Genomic DNA, 12733 nt, shown 5'->3' on the forward strand with positions numbered 1-12733 from the left:
CAGACCTTCGCCACACTTTAGCAAGACGATTTAGGTTTGCAAATGTCACACTTGCGATTGGGGATTATTTATGCCAATCGGTTTGACTTTTCTAGCATCGTCATGCATCTCCGACTTACCCTCCTTGTGCGAGTCAATAGGCGGGTCCAGCCTCCTGGCAGCCCAACTTGATATGAACCCGCGAGAATGAAATCTCTTGAATCCGCAATCAATTTGAAAACTCTCCAAGAAAGCTAAATTCAAGTCAATGGATGGAAAACCTAGACCTGATGAGAACTCGTTTCAAGAACCTAGATTATATCAAAATCTAGACCCGTTGAATAACCCGTCTCAAGAACCTAGATTACAAAGGAGGAACGTCACAAAGGTTGTGATTTACCTTTGATAAGTTCAAGAGTTCAATCAAGAACAAGAGGAGAAAACTCAAATCACAAATAAAATTCAATATTGTCTAACCTTCAAATGAGGCTACAAGGAGTATTTAAACTAAACCTAATTAAAACCCTAGCCAAAATAAAGCCCATTTTTACCAAAAATGCCCTGATGAACAGTGTCGCGCTACAGTACCCGCGGCTATAGTACGGCTACAGTAATGCTACAGTACCTCTTGAAACCCTAATTCCTAAAAAGTAACTTTCCAAATAAGCCATTGGCCAAAATACAAGGCCTTCTCGAAAACCCTAATTCATTAAAAATAAGACGTGTGGGCCAGACATCTTTAAGTCCACTTATTCTAAACTAATAAAATAAATCATTTAACCAAATTGGAAGTCTCCAATAACAATAGGCCATATCTCTAAGTTATGTCTTCCACAGCTTGAATCAAGTGGATCAAAGCTGGTTCTCCTACTTTCAAGCCCATCTTGAGTGTTGGGCTCTTGCTAGCTTCATTTCAAGTGGATTGCACCAATCCGTGCATTGCTTCCTTGATCTTCTTGGCCATTGATCTTGTAATTGGTCCATCTGAAACTTACAAATGATCTTTAAGTCTAGGCCGACTTTGGTTCCCATCACAACCTACCTCACGATGAGGCATGGGAAAGGTCAGGAACCGCCCAACATCTTACATCCCCGTGAGACTCAATGGGGCAAGTTTAGGTTGTGTTTGGTTGTTGAACCAAACTCAACTCAATTTCAACTAAATCATTGATGAGACCCACTAATTTTTTATCTTTCCATAAAAAATTTAAACTCATTTCGACATACTTCATACATTTTAACCTAAAAAGTTAAACTCATCTCAACCTAGAAAATTTAAACCCATCTCAATGCGATCCACAAAATACTGGAAGGGATAAAATATTCATCTCAAACCAGCAAAGTTAAACCCATTTCAATGGGATCCACCCATCTCAACTGAATGGTTGTGAGAGGGGTCATGACTTGTTATTTGTTTGGGATGAGGTGTGTAACCCAGGTTTGATCGTTTCGTATTTAAAGTTTGAATTGTCTATGCTAACTAACCCAGTTTATCTTAGTAGGGTAATGCACCTCATCCCAAACGAAAGACAAGTTGCGACCCCTCTCACGGTGGAGTGCGGGTCCAGCCTTTTGACTGTCCAACATTACTCCCTGGACATCATCTCCATCCACAAATGTTGAGTGTTTACACTCATGCCATAGGGTTATTGTAAACAAACTCTAACACTAACAGCAAAATAGAAACATTAATGGTGGTTCATATTAGAAGGGAAAATTCTACCCACACCATTGAAAAAAAAACATCGAAAGAATAAACGCCTTTTGATAACAGTATATGTTGAAACAAAACAAACTCAAAGCCTACTTACCATCCTCATGAGCGTCAACAGGCGGGAAAGGTGAGGAACCACCAGACCTCCCTTACGGTGAAGCGTGGGTCCAGCCACTCAGTTGCCTAACCACTTTACCTTCTCGTTGGGGGTCAACAGACGGGTCTAGTCTAAAGGGTAACCTCGACCTGCCCCACTGCAAAGTGCGGGTCCAACCTTTCGACTGTCCAACTTACCATCACCTTCATAATAAGTAGACAAGCGGAAAAGGTCAGGGACCGCCTAGCCTTCTAGGTGCTTGAATAGGCAGGCAAGTCACTTGATTGTTCGACCTCTCTTGCGCACATAAAAGAAGAGCTCCATGCTTGCGGCTAACACAGTCGAGCTCATCTCCCACCTAGCCTCGCACTAGGAAATATTCGTCGCTTAACGCAAGTGAAATGGATGACAAGGGACCCGCTCCCAAAATTTATTTCTCTACGGACTTCGACAGACTATTTCGATTGTATATTTTATCTTTAAAGATTTTCAAGGTCTTCTTTTGGAGCAAATTGTCCTTAAGAATTGCAGACAACTGAAAGGGATAAAATATCACAGGTCCAAAGTAGTTTTCCAAGCCCAGCCCATGGAGGGGAGGGTTTCATCAAAAGGAAAAAAAAAGAGAAGAAATGAGGGGACAAAAGGCTAAGGAAGTAAAAGAGTGTCAGGAGAAAAAAAAAAGGGATGAGACATAAAGGAGAAGTGATGTGACATAAAGCAAAGAAGGGTAGAAAATACAAAAAAAACTAGACGACTTCAAGCGGGCTTATTCTTCCAGACTTCTTCCGGACGGCTACTGGGACTTCTCCTTTAGTTTCTTTAAACTTGTGACCAGAGCACCAATGACAATGTCTCTTTCAAAAAATATATCTCTGGTCCCCCTTGAACAATAAGGATGAGAGACCATGAGAGACAGAAAAACAATCATATTGTAGTGGATTCTCCCCTCCCAAACCCCTATGGACGTAGGCATTATGTCGATGTAAATCTGGGTGTCTCTGTATCTTTATTTTCTTTGCATTTATTTCTTGTTAATAGCCATGGATGTATGCACGGACACCATACAGCCGCATTGAACCACCGCCGGGGGCTCCACACTACACCGATCGAGGCCTAAATCATCATAGCGGGCTGAAAATGACTATTTCTCCCCTTTCGGCCTATTGTGCACCTTTTTAGGCATTAACAGAGTTATTTGCCTAAGTTTGTCATTTTAACTCTAGAAACTTGAATCCATGATTTGATTTTATAAACTCTTGTTCATAAAGTTTTAAATCATGATTTGACTTGGATTTTTAAAGCTTTATAACTAGGGTTTTAGTTGGAGTTTTGATGAACATGCAATGAGATATATTTTTGTGTAATGTTTGGAGGATCTTGACTTCTTTGAAGTTGTGATTTGCTTTTATATGTTGAATATGGTGCTAAGATCAAGAGGACTTGAGTATCAGATTTATGGATGTATTATTTTAAGAATATATATGCATGCAACTTAGGGATTTAGTCATTTTAGTTCAAAGCCAAGCATGATTATATTTCTGGTCCTATGGTTAATGATAAAGCTGATTGTCATCTATTGAGCAAATTGATTTTTGTTGTTTAGTCATGCATATTATCAACTAAGTTTGAGTGATTAGCAAGTTAGTGGTTTTAGGACATATGATCCTTTGGAGTCCTTAGTCTCAAAATTCAAGTGAAGTGCCAAAGACATCAAGATTAGGTTCGGTTTGACCTAATCTTAGTGTTTTGTGTTGATTCTTTCAAATGCCAAGTTTATGGTCTTTAAAAAAAATGCATGGTTGGTATCTTGGCATGTTATTAAAACTAGGAATTTTATGTTAATATATTGCTAATTTTGGATCTTGGCATAAAGATGTGAATGAGGGCCAAAGAGCAAACCAAGTGAATTTTAAGGCTAAGATAGGTTTGGCCATGATGGCTTTATTGTATTAGATGTGAATTTTTGTTAATTCTCATGGACTTAGAATGGAATTTACATGAAGTATGTGTAAAGTTTGGAAAATTTTAGGGCCCATTTGTAATTTTTGAAAGTTTAGGAGCTTATTTATAAATCTCCAAGAGTTGAGAGCTAAATTTGCAAATAAAGTTCTAGGATAGAAAATTTGTTTTTCTCTGGTTAAATGAGAATATCTAACCCTAGAGCATCTCTTGTTTCAGCCCACTCCATGTTTTCGTTACACGAAGATAGCTGTATGTTAGCTTCTAACTTACTCATGATGTATTATAGCATGTGAGATGGTAAAACTATTCACGTGAACCATGACTTATATGTGCATTCAAGTTGAATTTTTTATGCCATGTCATGTCCTTATATGTTTCAATCATGCACATCTGTCACATGTCACAATCATCATCTCATGAAGCATGCAAGTATGTTACGAAGTATTTTTTTAAGTCATGCATAAAATGTCAAGTTTACACCATGGTGACCCCTTGAGACAAGACATCATGGTAACCCAATTAGACAAGACATCATGGTAGCCTCATGAGACAAGACATCATGAATTTGTTTGTTTAGGTAAGAAAGCATGTCATGTTTTCAGTAAACTTTGTTGTCAATAAAATTATGTTTTTAATAGTAAGTCCATGTTTGTCATGCATACATGTTATGTTTATTATCATGCATGCCTGATATATTGTTAGTAGCTTAGGAGCAAAACTTGTTGAGATTATAGATTTCACCGTGGTAGTCCGAACTACTATCCACCCCCTCGCCCCCTGTTGGAATGGTAGAAGATGTGTCTGAGCCAGATGGAGCACCGAGTCCTAGGCTGGACGACGTCGAGTAGATCAAAGAGTAGCCTCTAGGAGAGCTAATGGATGTACTTTTGGGGATGTGTATATGAATGGAACGTAAACATATTTTGGGATTAGTATTCTGGTACAGTGTATGATGATTAAAAAACGTTATCTATTGCAATTACTGCATATTGTTAGAATCATGCTAGATGCATTGCATCTTATCTGCCTTGTATAAGGGTATGTAACATTGTGTTGTATGTCCTGACGCTTCAATCTACGTCAAATCCCAAGTGGAGTTTGGGGGCATCATAGGTTAGTATCGGAGCAATACATCTCTGGGTAAACTCATAAAGTCTTAAGAGTTGGTACTAGAATCTAGGATTGGAATATTAGTGTTCTAATAGGCTTGAATTTTAGAAGTTTTGCGTAAAGCACTCAAATCTAATACATGTGAGCCTGTATCTTAGGAAGGAACACATGGCACGTGGTAGACTGTCCAAAAACCTAGTCTGAGGCGATAAGCAAGAGGAACAGAATCCTCCCATGGATGGAGGACACACCATGACAGAGGCCATTTTACTATTGACAGAAGTACTGAGACAACAAGAACAAGAACAAGAACAACAAGCCTAGGGGCATAGAGTAGAAGTCAGAGGTTGCCCCTACGAAAAGTTCCTCGTATACCGTTACCAAAACTTGATGGGAAATGAAGGACCTATGAGGGCAAACAAATGGCTGATCGATTTGGACCATACTTTTGATATTTGTGGATGTATGAAGGACCTAAAGGTATCTTATACCAGATACCTACAAAGTGAAGATGACATTTGGTGGACACCAGACGGTAGCTACTAGCAAGAGAACTAGGAAATCTAGCTACTTTGACTAGGGAAAGGTGCAGGAATTCACATATATGGTACAAGGAAATCTACTGGTTGAGTTGTATGCTATCCGATTTATGGAATTAGGGAGGTTTCCACCTCAGCTAATTTCTATGGAGAAGATGCAGGCCTAGAAGTTTCAAGGGGGCTTGCAACCAAGGATCTGTAGCCAAGTAGCTTACTTTCAAATCGAAAACTACCAAGAACTCATCAACGTAGTGACAGTCACAAAATTTAAACAAAAGGGCTTAATCGCCCAAATCAACTTGGAGAGACAGAGGACTTTTCATTGGAGAAGTTCAGAGAAGAAAAGGGTGTTCACTAGAGAAAATAAAGGCAAGGGCATCGTGATCAAGAGACAGATGCTGCCCACAAACCCATACTGTGGGAAGAGCGGAAAATACCATGGAAGTGAGTGCAGACTTGCTTTGGGGGCCTGATTCGGGTGTGATCGACTAGGTGATTAAAGACTACCCCAGTGTTGCTTCAAGGAGTGGAGCTGCCTCCAACGATAATAACAACCCAAGCCACAACCCCATGACTAGAGTGTATGTAGCCACTCCGGGAGAAGTGGATGCTGGCGATCCAGAAACAGAAGAGGGTGGCGTCATCACTGGTATTTCTCTAAGACCACTGTATCATTAAGGTTAGCTAAGATTGGTAGAATTTCCATTAATAGTAGTACTACCTCATTGCCCATGTTAGGAGATGCCAATCTGTTGAGATTCACGACTTGTGCACTATTCGATTCGGGAGCGTCGCAGTCTTTTGTGTTTGCAGTATTTGCATGGTTATGTATTTTGCAAACAGATCTGTTACCCCTTAAACTAGTAGTGACAATTCTCAATGGGAATACTATAGCCTGTACTTGAGTAGTTAAGGGATGCCTAGTAGAAATAGGGGTAGAACGGTGAAAGCCGATCTGATGGTTTTCTATTTAATGGAATTCGATCTAATTTTGGGGATGGATTGGTAATGCAGACACTACGCTAATATAGACTGTTGGAAGAGGGAAGTTGTGTTTGAGCCACGGAATGAGGTTAGGGTTAGCTATGCAGGAAATTCGATTAAAGCCACCCCTCCCATGATTTAGCCTTGCAAGCTAGAAGATGTATTGAGGAGGGTGCATTGGTGTTTCTGGCGATGGTGGTCGAAAAGTCAATAAGGAACGAAGAAGTTCAAGGGATACCTGTGGTAGAAGACTTTCCTAAAGTTTTTGCAGATGAGTTACCCGGATTACTGCTTGATAGAGAAACTGAATTTGGAACAGAGCTGGAGCCTGTGACAACTCCAATGCATAAGGCACCTTATCACATGACATCTCTGAGTTGAAGGAGTTGAGGCCTAGTTAGAAGAACTATTAGAGAAATGGTTCATTTGTCCAAGTTCTTCGCCCTAGGGTGCGCGTACACTTTTCGTAAAGAAGAAATATGGCTCAATGAGGATGTGGATTGACTATAAGGAATTGAACAAGGTGACGATAAAGAATAAGTATATGTTACCTTGCATCAACGACCTATTAGATCAACTACCTATTAGATCAACTACAAGGAGCATCGATGTTTTCAAAGATAGATCTATGATCGAGATACCATCAATTGAAGGTCAGAGAGTAGGATGTTCTAAAGATTGCTTTCAGGACAAGGTATGGCCAGCACGAGTTTTTGGAAATGTCCTTTAGGTTAACCAATGCTCCTGCGACATTCATAGATATGATGAACGGAGTATTCAAACCATATTTGGTTAGTTTTGTTGTCGTATTCATTGATGACATCTTGATCTATTCAAGGAGAGAGGAAGAACATCGAAGGCACCTTAGTATGGCTCTGACCATAGTTAAAGATTAGAAGTTGTACACAAAACTCAATAAATGCGAATTCTAGCTTCAGGAAGTGGAATTCTAGGGTCACATTATATCCAACAAAGGTGTAATAACCCGCAAGAAATTCAATGGATAAATTTCTTTAGACCTTAGTAACGTCACGAAATTCTGAAAAGATTTCACAATCCAACGATCTTTTAGGTTTTAGTTCATTAGTATAGTCAAATTTTATAAAATGAATTGCACCACTAGACTCGCATGATTATTTAAGATTTTATGATTTAATAATATTTTCTGCTATTTTTTAGGTGAATAATGACACCCGGGATAGCGCCATGTAGCACCCAGTTCAAATGATTGTCAAACCTCTATAGGGAATGTCCAAATCTACTTAGAATCACTAAGATTACTTTTTTGACCGACACTTGGCACATTCTAACCCACTCATTGGAATGGTAGTAAGGACACTTGTCACATAGTGAGTTAGGTGTGATGGAATAGAGGGTAAATCAAGCCATGTGATTGTGCCACCTATGCAAACACTATTTCGACCACCCGAAACACTTTCTGACCAACCAAGATACGGCTTCAACCCTAGTGAAAGCCCAAACCATTGGATCTCAATTGAAACCCTAAAATCCTTATGATGGCCGAAACCCTAAACCTTGATTTCAAACCCTATTGTGGTCTAATTTTCATTAAGTGTTTAATCACTAGGATTTATCACTTCTACATACTATTAATCACTCAACTTTTCACTCATGCACCCTTAACCACTCTATTATATCTTGGTATTCACATTGGGCTAAGAAAAATTAAACTTGGACTTGATCCAACCCAAACCCTAAACCAAACCCCAAATGTACCCTAAGTTAAGGCCCATTCGGTTAGGCTTATTTTGGCCCATCAAAAACCACCTCCAATGCAAAGCTTCTTGAGTAAGCTTCCCCCACCACCCAAGGCAAGCCCTATGGCTGACTTGTCAGCCTAAATAGTGTTTGGATGGAAAGCCAAAAAGCAACACTAAACATCCCCACCCTTCTTAGTAGCCCAATTCCTTGGCTAAGTAGCCCATAGTTTTGCCCATCATTATGGCTACAAAACCACAATCAAGAGGTCATTCAGCCTCCTAATGTTAGCCCTCTTTCCCTATAAAGGGCACCCAATGCATTTCCTTCACCTCTTGGTTATTTTGAATTAACTTGTTTGGAGAGAACTCGGGTGAGAGCTTCATATAGTTTTCCTGGTAGTTCTTGCATTGCATTTTCTAACCCTTTGTAAGTTTTGATGGGTAGAAATCTAGTTTTTGCATGCAAAGGTCACAGTGGGAAACAATCTAGATGTTTGTGTGAAACTTTGATAAAGTTTCTTGTAAAATCTTGGGTAGATCTTGCTATGGTGAAGCTTCAACGTGTTAATTTGCAAGTTAGGTTTGGATTTATTGAATGTTAATAATTTTTATAATGATTTTTGCATGATTTTGGAAAGTTAGAAACTGGAAGTGTCAGAACAGTTACTTTTTTGGTGAAGTTGTAATCTTTTGTTTTGGAAACATGACCCAATAGTCTTGATATTCGCATATGATGTTCTTAAGGCTTGGATATTTGTGTTAGGATTTTATGTTTGGAGAATATTAGTTTTGATCTTGATGGAATAATTTTCATTCATGCAAAGGTTTGTTTAGGACACAACCTAGAGGTTATCGGGTTTGAGTTAAGTTTCATTGAAATTTCTGCCATGTGATGCTAGATTTAATCCTAAGGTCAAGTTATAACTTGAATATGAGGTATATGGTTTTATTCTTAGGGTCTTATTTCATGAAAATCAAGGATCTAGTGATTTTGATCTAAGACCAAGACCATGGTGTACTCAGTTTTGATGCTTAAGTGCAAACTAACTTTGTAGCTTTCATTTTTGTGATTTTTGTTGTTTGATGAAGTATGCTAGCACTTAAGTTTGAATGATGAACATGTAAGAGTGTGATTATGAACTTTTGGAGTCCTTGGAGTTGATTTGGAAAGCATTAGACCAAGAATATCAAGAGTTGGTCCCAACTGACCTAAACTTGGTGTTTTGGCACCCTTATTGATGTAGTGAGTTTGTCATTTATTACAGTTCATGCTTAACCATCACATGTTGTGATATGTCATGTCATCTATTACAAATTCATTGTCACATGTCATGAATGTCATGTTATCTATTACAAGTTCATTTGTCACATGCCATAAATGTCACGTTATATGTTACACGTTTATTTGTTACATGCTATTAATGCCATATCATTTTTTATACATGTTTATCTGTTACACGTCATGTTTACATATGATACATGAACATCGTGGTAACTCCATGAGGCAAGAACATCATGGCAACTACATGAGACGAGACCATCGTGGCAACTCCATGAGACAAGGATATTGTGGTAACCCCATGAGACAATAATACATTTTCATGTTAATTCAATATGGGTCACGTTATCTTTCAAATCAATTAATGTCACGCTATTTTTCAAGTCAGATCATGTCATGTCATTTTTCAAGTCATGCTATTTACCAAGTTATGTCATGCATATTCATGTTCATGTCACGATGCATCCTTGCCATTTTACTGTTATGCATGCATATGTATACTGTTGGTAGCTTGGTAGTTTACTTGCTGAGATTTGTAAAAAACTTACTTGGTAGTCACAACTACCATTTCCTCTGAAATGGTAGATAATGTATCAGAATCTTGAGGACCCGCACTCGGCAGACTGGACAAGGCTGAGTAGTCCACAACGAGACGACGAGGAACTGACAACTATGGTTATCTGCTTTTTTGGACGAGATCTTTGAGATCATAGTTGAGCTACATGAGCAGCTCAATAATTTGGTATAATAGATTTTATTTCTAGACTGTATGATGGAGCGTTATCTTTAGTACTTATATTGTTACAGACATTTTGGACAAGCGATATAACCTTTTGGATATCTGTTTATCAATTGAAGTTATGAAGTATGTTCAAATTTTTGGGATGTATTACGTATGGTACATAGTATTGCTCAAAGGAAAAAATTATCTGTTGCGAATATTGCGTACTATTAGATACATGCTAGATGCACTGGATTTTTAACTGTTATTAACGGGGTATGTAATATTGTGTTGCATGTCTTGAAACTTCAAACTCTGTCAAATCCCAAGTGAAATTTGAGGGCGTCACGAGAGTAGTAGTGGTCGATCCCAATAAGACAGAGGAAGTGATGAGTTGGAAAAAATCGACTAATGTGCACTAGATTCGGAGCTTCTTAGGACTGGCCGGTTACTACAAGAGGTTAGTAGAGGGCTTTTCCAGATTGTCTGGACCACTTACTGCCTTAACCAAGAAGAATGTGAAGTTCGTCTAGAATAATAAATGCGAGACCAGTTTTCTCGAGTTGAAGAAGAGACTGACAATAGCACCGGTATTGACATTGTTGGAACCCCATAAGTCATATGTAATATACAGTGATGCATCCAAAGTAGGTCTCGGATGTGTACTGATGTAGGAAGGATGGGTAGTCGCTTACGCTTCCCGTCAATTGAATGACCATGAATAGAATTACCCTAGCCATGATTTGGAGTTAGCTGTTGTGGTTTTTCCTCTTAAAATTTGGAGACACTACTTGTACGATGAAAAGTGTGCTGTTTTTAGGGATCCCAAGAGCCTCAAGTACCTTTTGGAGTAGAAGAATCTAAATATAAGGCAGAGAATGTGGCTAGAATTAATATGTGACTACCAATGTAACATCAAGTATCACCCGACAAAGGCTAATGTAGTAGCGGATGCGTTAAGTCGCAAGACCATAACCGAGGATTCTTCCACTTCGACATCAGAAATGGGTTCTCTTTTGAATAGTATGAGAAGTTTGCTTATTGGGGACCGTAGTTAGGAGAATGTTCCAAGAGACCTTCCCTTTGGATTGGGAGGAGTTGAAGAACCGACAAAGGAGGACAGTAAATTGTTGCAAGTAATACGTAATATCGAGAACCCAGAAGGACCAAAGGACTTTGGGGTCAGAGAAGATGGGACCCTGTATTACAGAAATTGGAGAGTAATTTCAGCTAACCTAGATTTGAGAGAAGAGAGTTTTAAGGGAGGCTCACATACTCTTCATACGGCCCATCTTGGTAGCACGGTGATGTATTAGGATTTAAAATGACACTTCTGGTGGGAAGGAATGAAGAGAGATGTAGTGGAGTTTGTGAATAGATGTTCTGCATACAAATTAGTCAAGGCGGAGCATTAGAAGCTGGCAGGTGTATTACAACCACCACTGATTCCAGAATGGAAGTGGAAGACATTTTGATGGACTTTATAGTGGGATTTCCAAGAACTGCTGCCAGAAATAATACTATATGGGTGATAGTTGACTATTTGACTTAGAGTGCTCACTTCACACCCATCAAGAACACTGATTCCTTGGAAAGATTAGCTAGGGTTTATGTGTCATAAATCGTTCGGATGCACGGAGTGCCGAGAACGATTGTGTCGGATAAAGACCCTAATTTTATGTCTCGATTTTGGCAGAGTCTGCAAAACTTGATGGGCACTAGTTTGAAATTCTATAGTGCCTACAATTCTCAAATAGACAGACAGACTAAGTGGACTATACAGACTCTGGTGGACATGCTTCAAGCCAGTATTTTGGAGCACGAAGGGAATTGGGAAAAGCAACTACCTTTGGTAGAGTTTGCTTATAATAACAGCTTCCAGACCACCATTCAGATTGCAACCGAAACTGACATAAAAGGAAAGACCAGTGGAATTTATTGATTGGAAAGAGAATGAATTGTGTAACCGCAAGATTTTACAGGTCAAAGCACTGTGGCAGAATCATAATGTTCAAGAGGCAACTTGGGAAAAGGAAATCGATATGAAAGCTAAGTATCCTTATCTATTTGGATTGTAATGTAATTTTTGTTTTGGGTGTGAAAACAGCTTAGCGGACTTTGTATTCATTGTTTTGTATACTCTACAAGATTGCGTTACATCGGACAGCTTTTGTACTTGATTTGTTTAGATATAAAAATATAGTATGTTCACCTTAGTTAGTTATGGTCTAGTGTATGGATTGTTGAGTGAGATTTGGCATTTTCGTCGTTGACTTTACTTTTTGAAGCTTTTATTGCACATGAGAGAGTTACAGCGAGGAAGTCCACGCTTTCCACCGAACGAGTCCAATAGATATGAGAGGAGCGTCGTAGGATGCGCTTGATTGAGTTAGACAGACAGGTTGTGGCCTATTGGCAGAAGATGGAAAAGTGGAAGGACCAGCGGACCCATGTCATGGACATTGATAGCCGAGGAAAAGGCTATGAATGGAGGGCTTTGCCCCACGAGGAGCGATTCTCGCCCCATGTTGTGAAATTTTAATTGTACTCGTAAGTGCACAAACCATAGCAAAGTATAATTTAGCAAGAATGAGGTCAAGCCCACATATACCTGTAAAAAACATAAG

Source organism: Juglans microcarpa x Juglans regia, chromosome 1S, assembly GCF_004785595.1.
Source record: "Juglans microcarpa x Juglans regia isolate MS1-56 chromosome 1S, Jm3101_v1.0, whole genome shotgun sequence".
Classification (NCBI taxonomy): domain Eukaryota; kingdom Viridiplantae; phylum Streptophyta; class Magnoliopsida; order Fagales; family Juglandaceae; genus Juglans; species Juglans microcarpa x Juglans regia.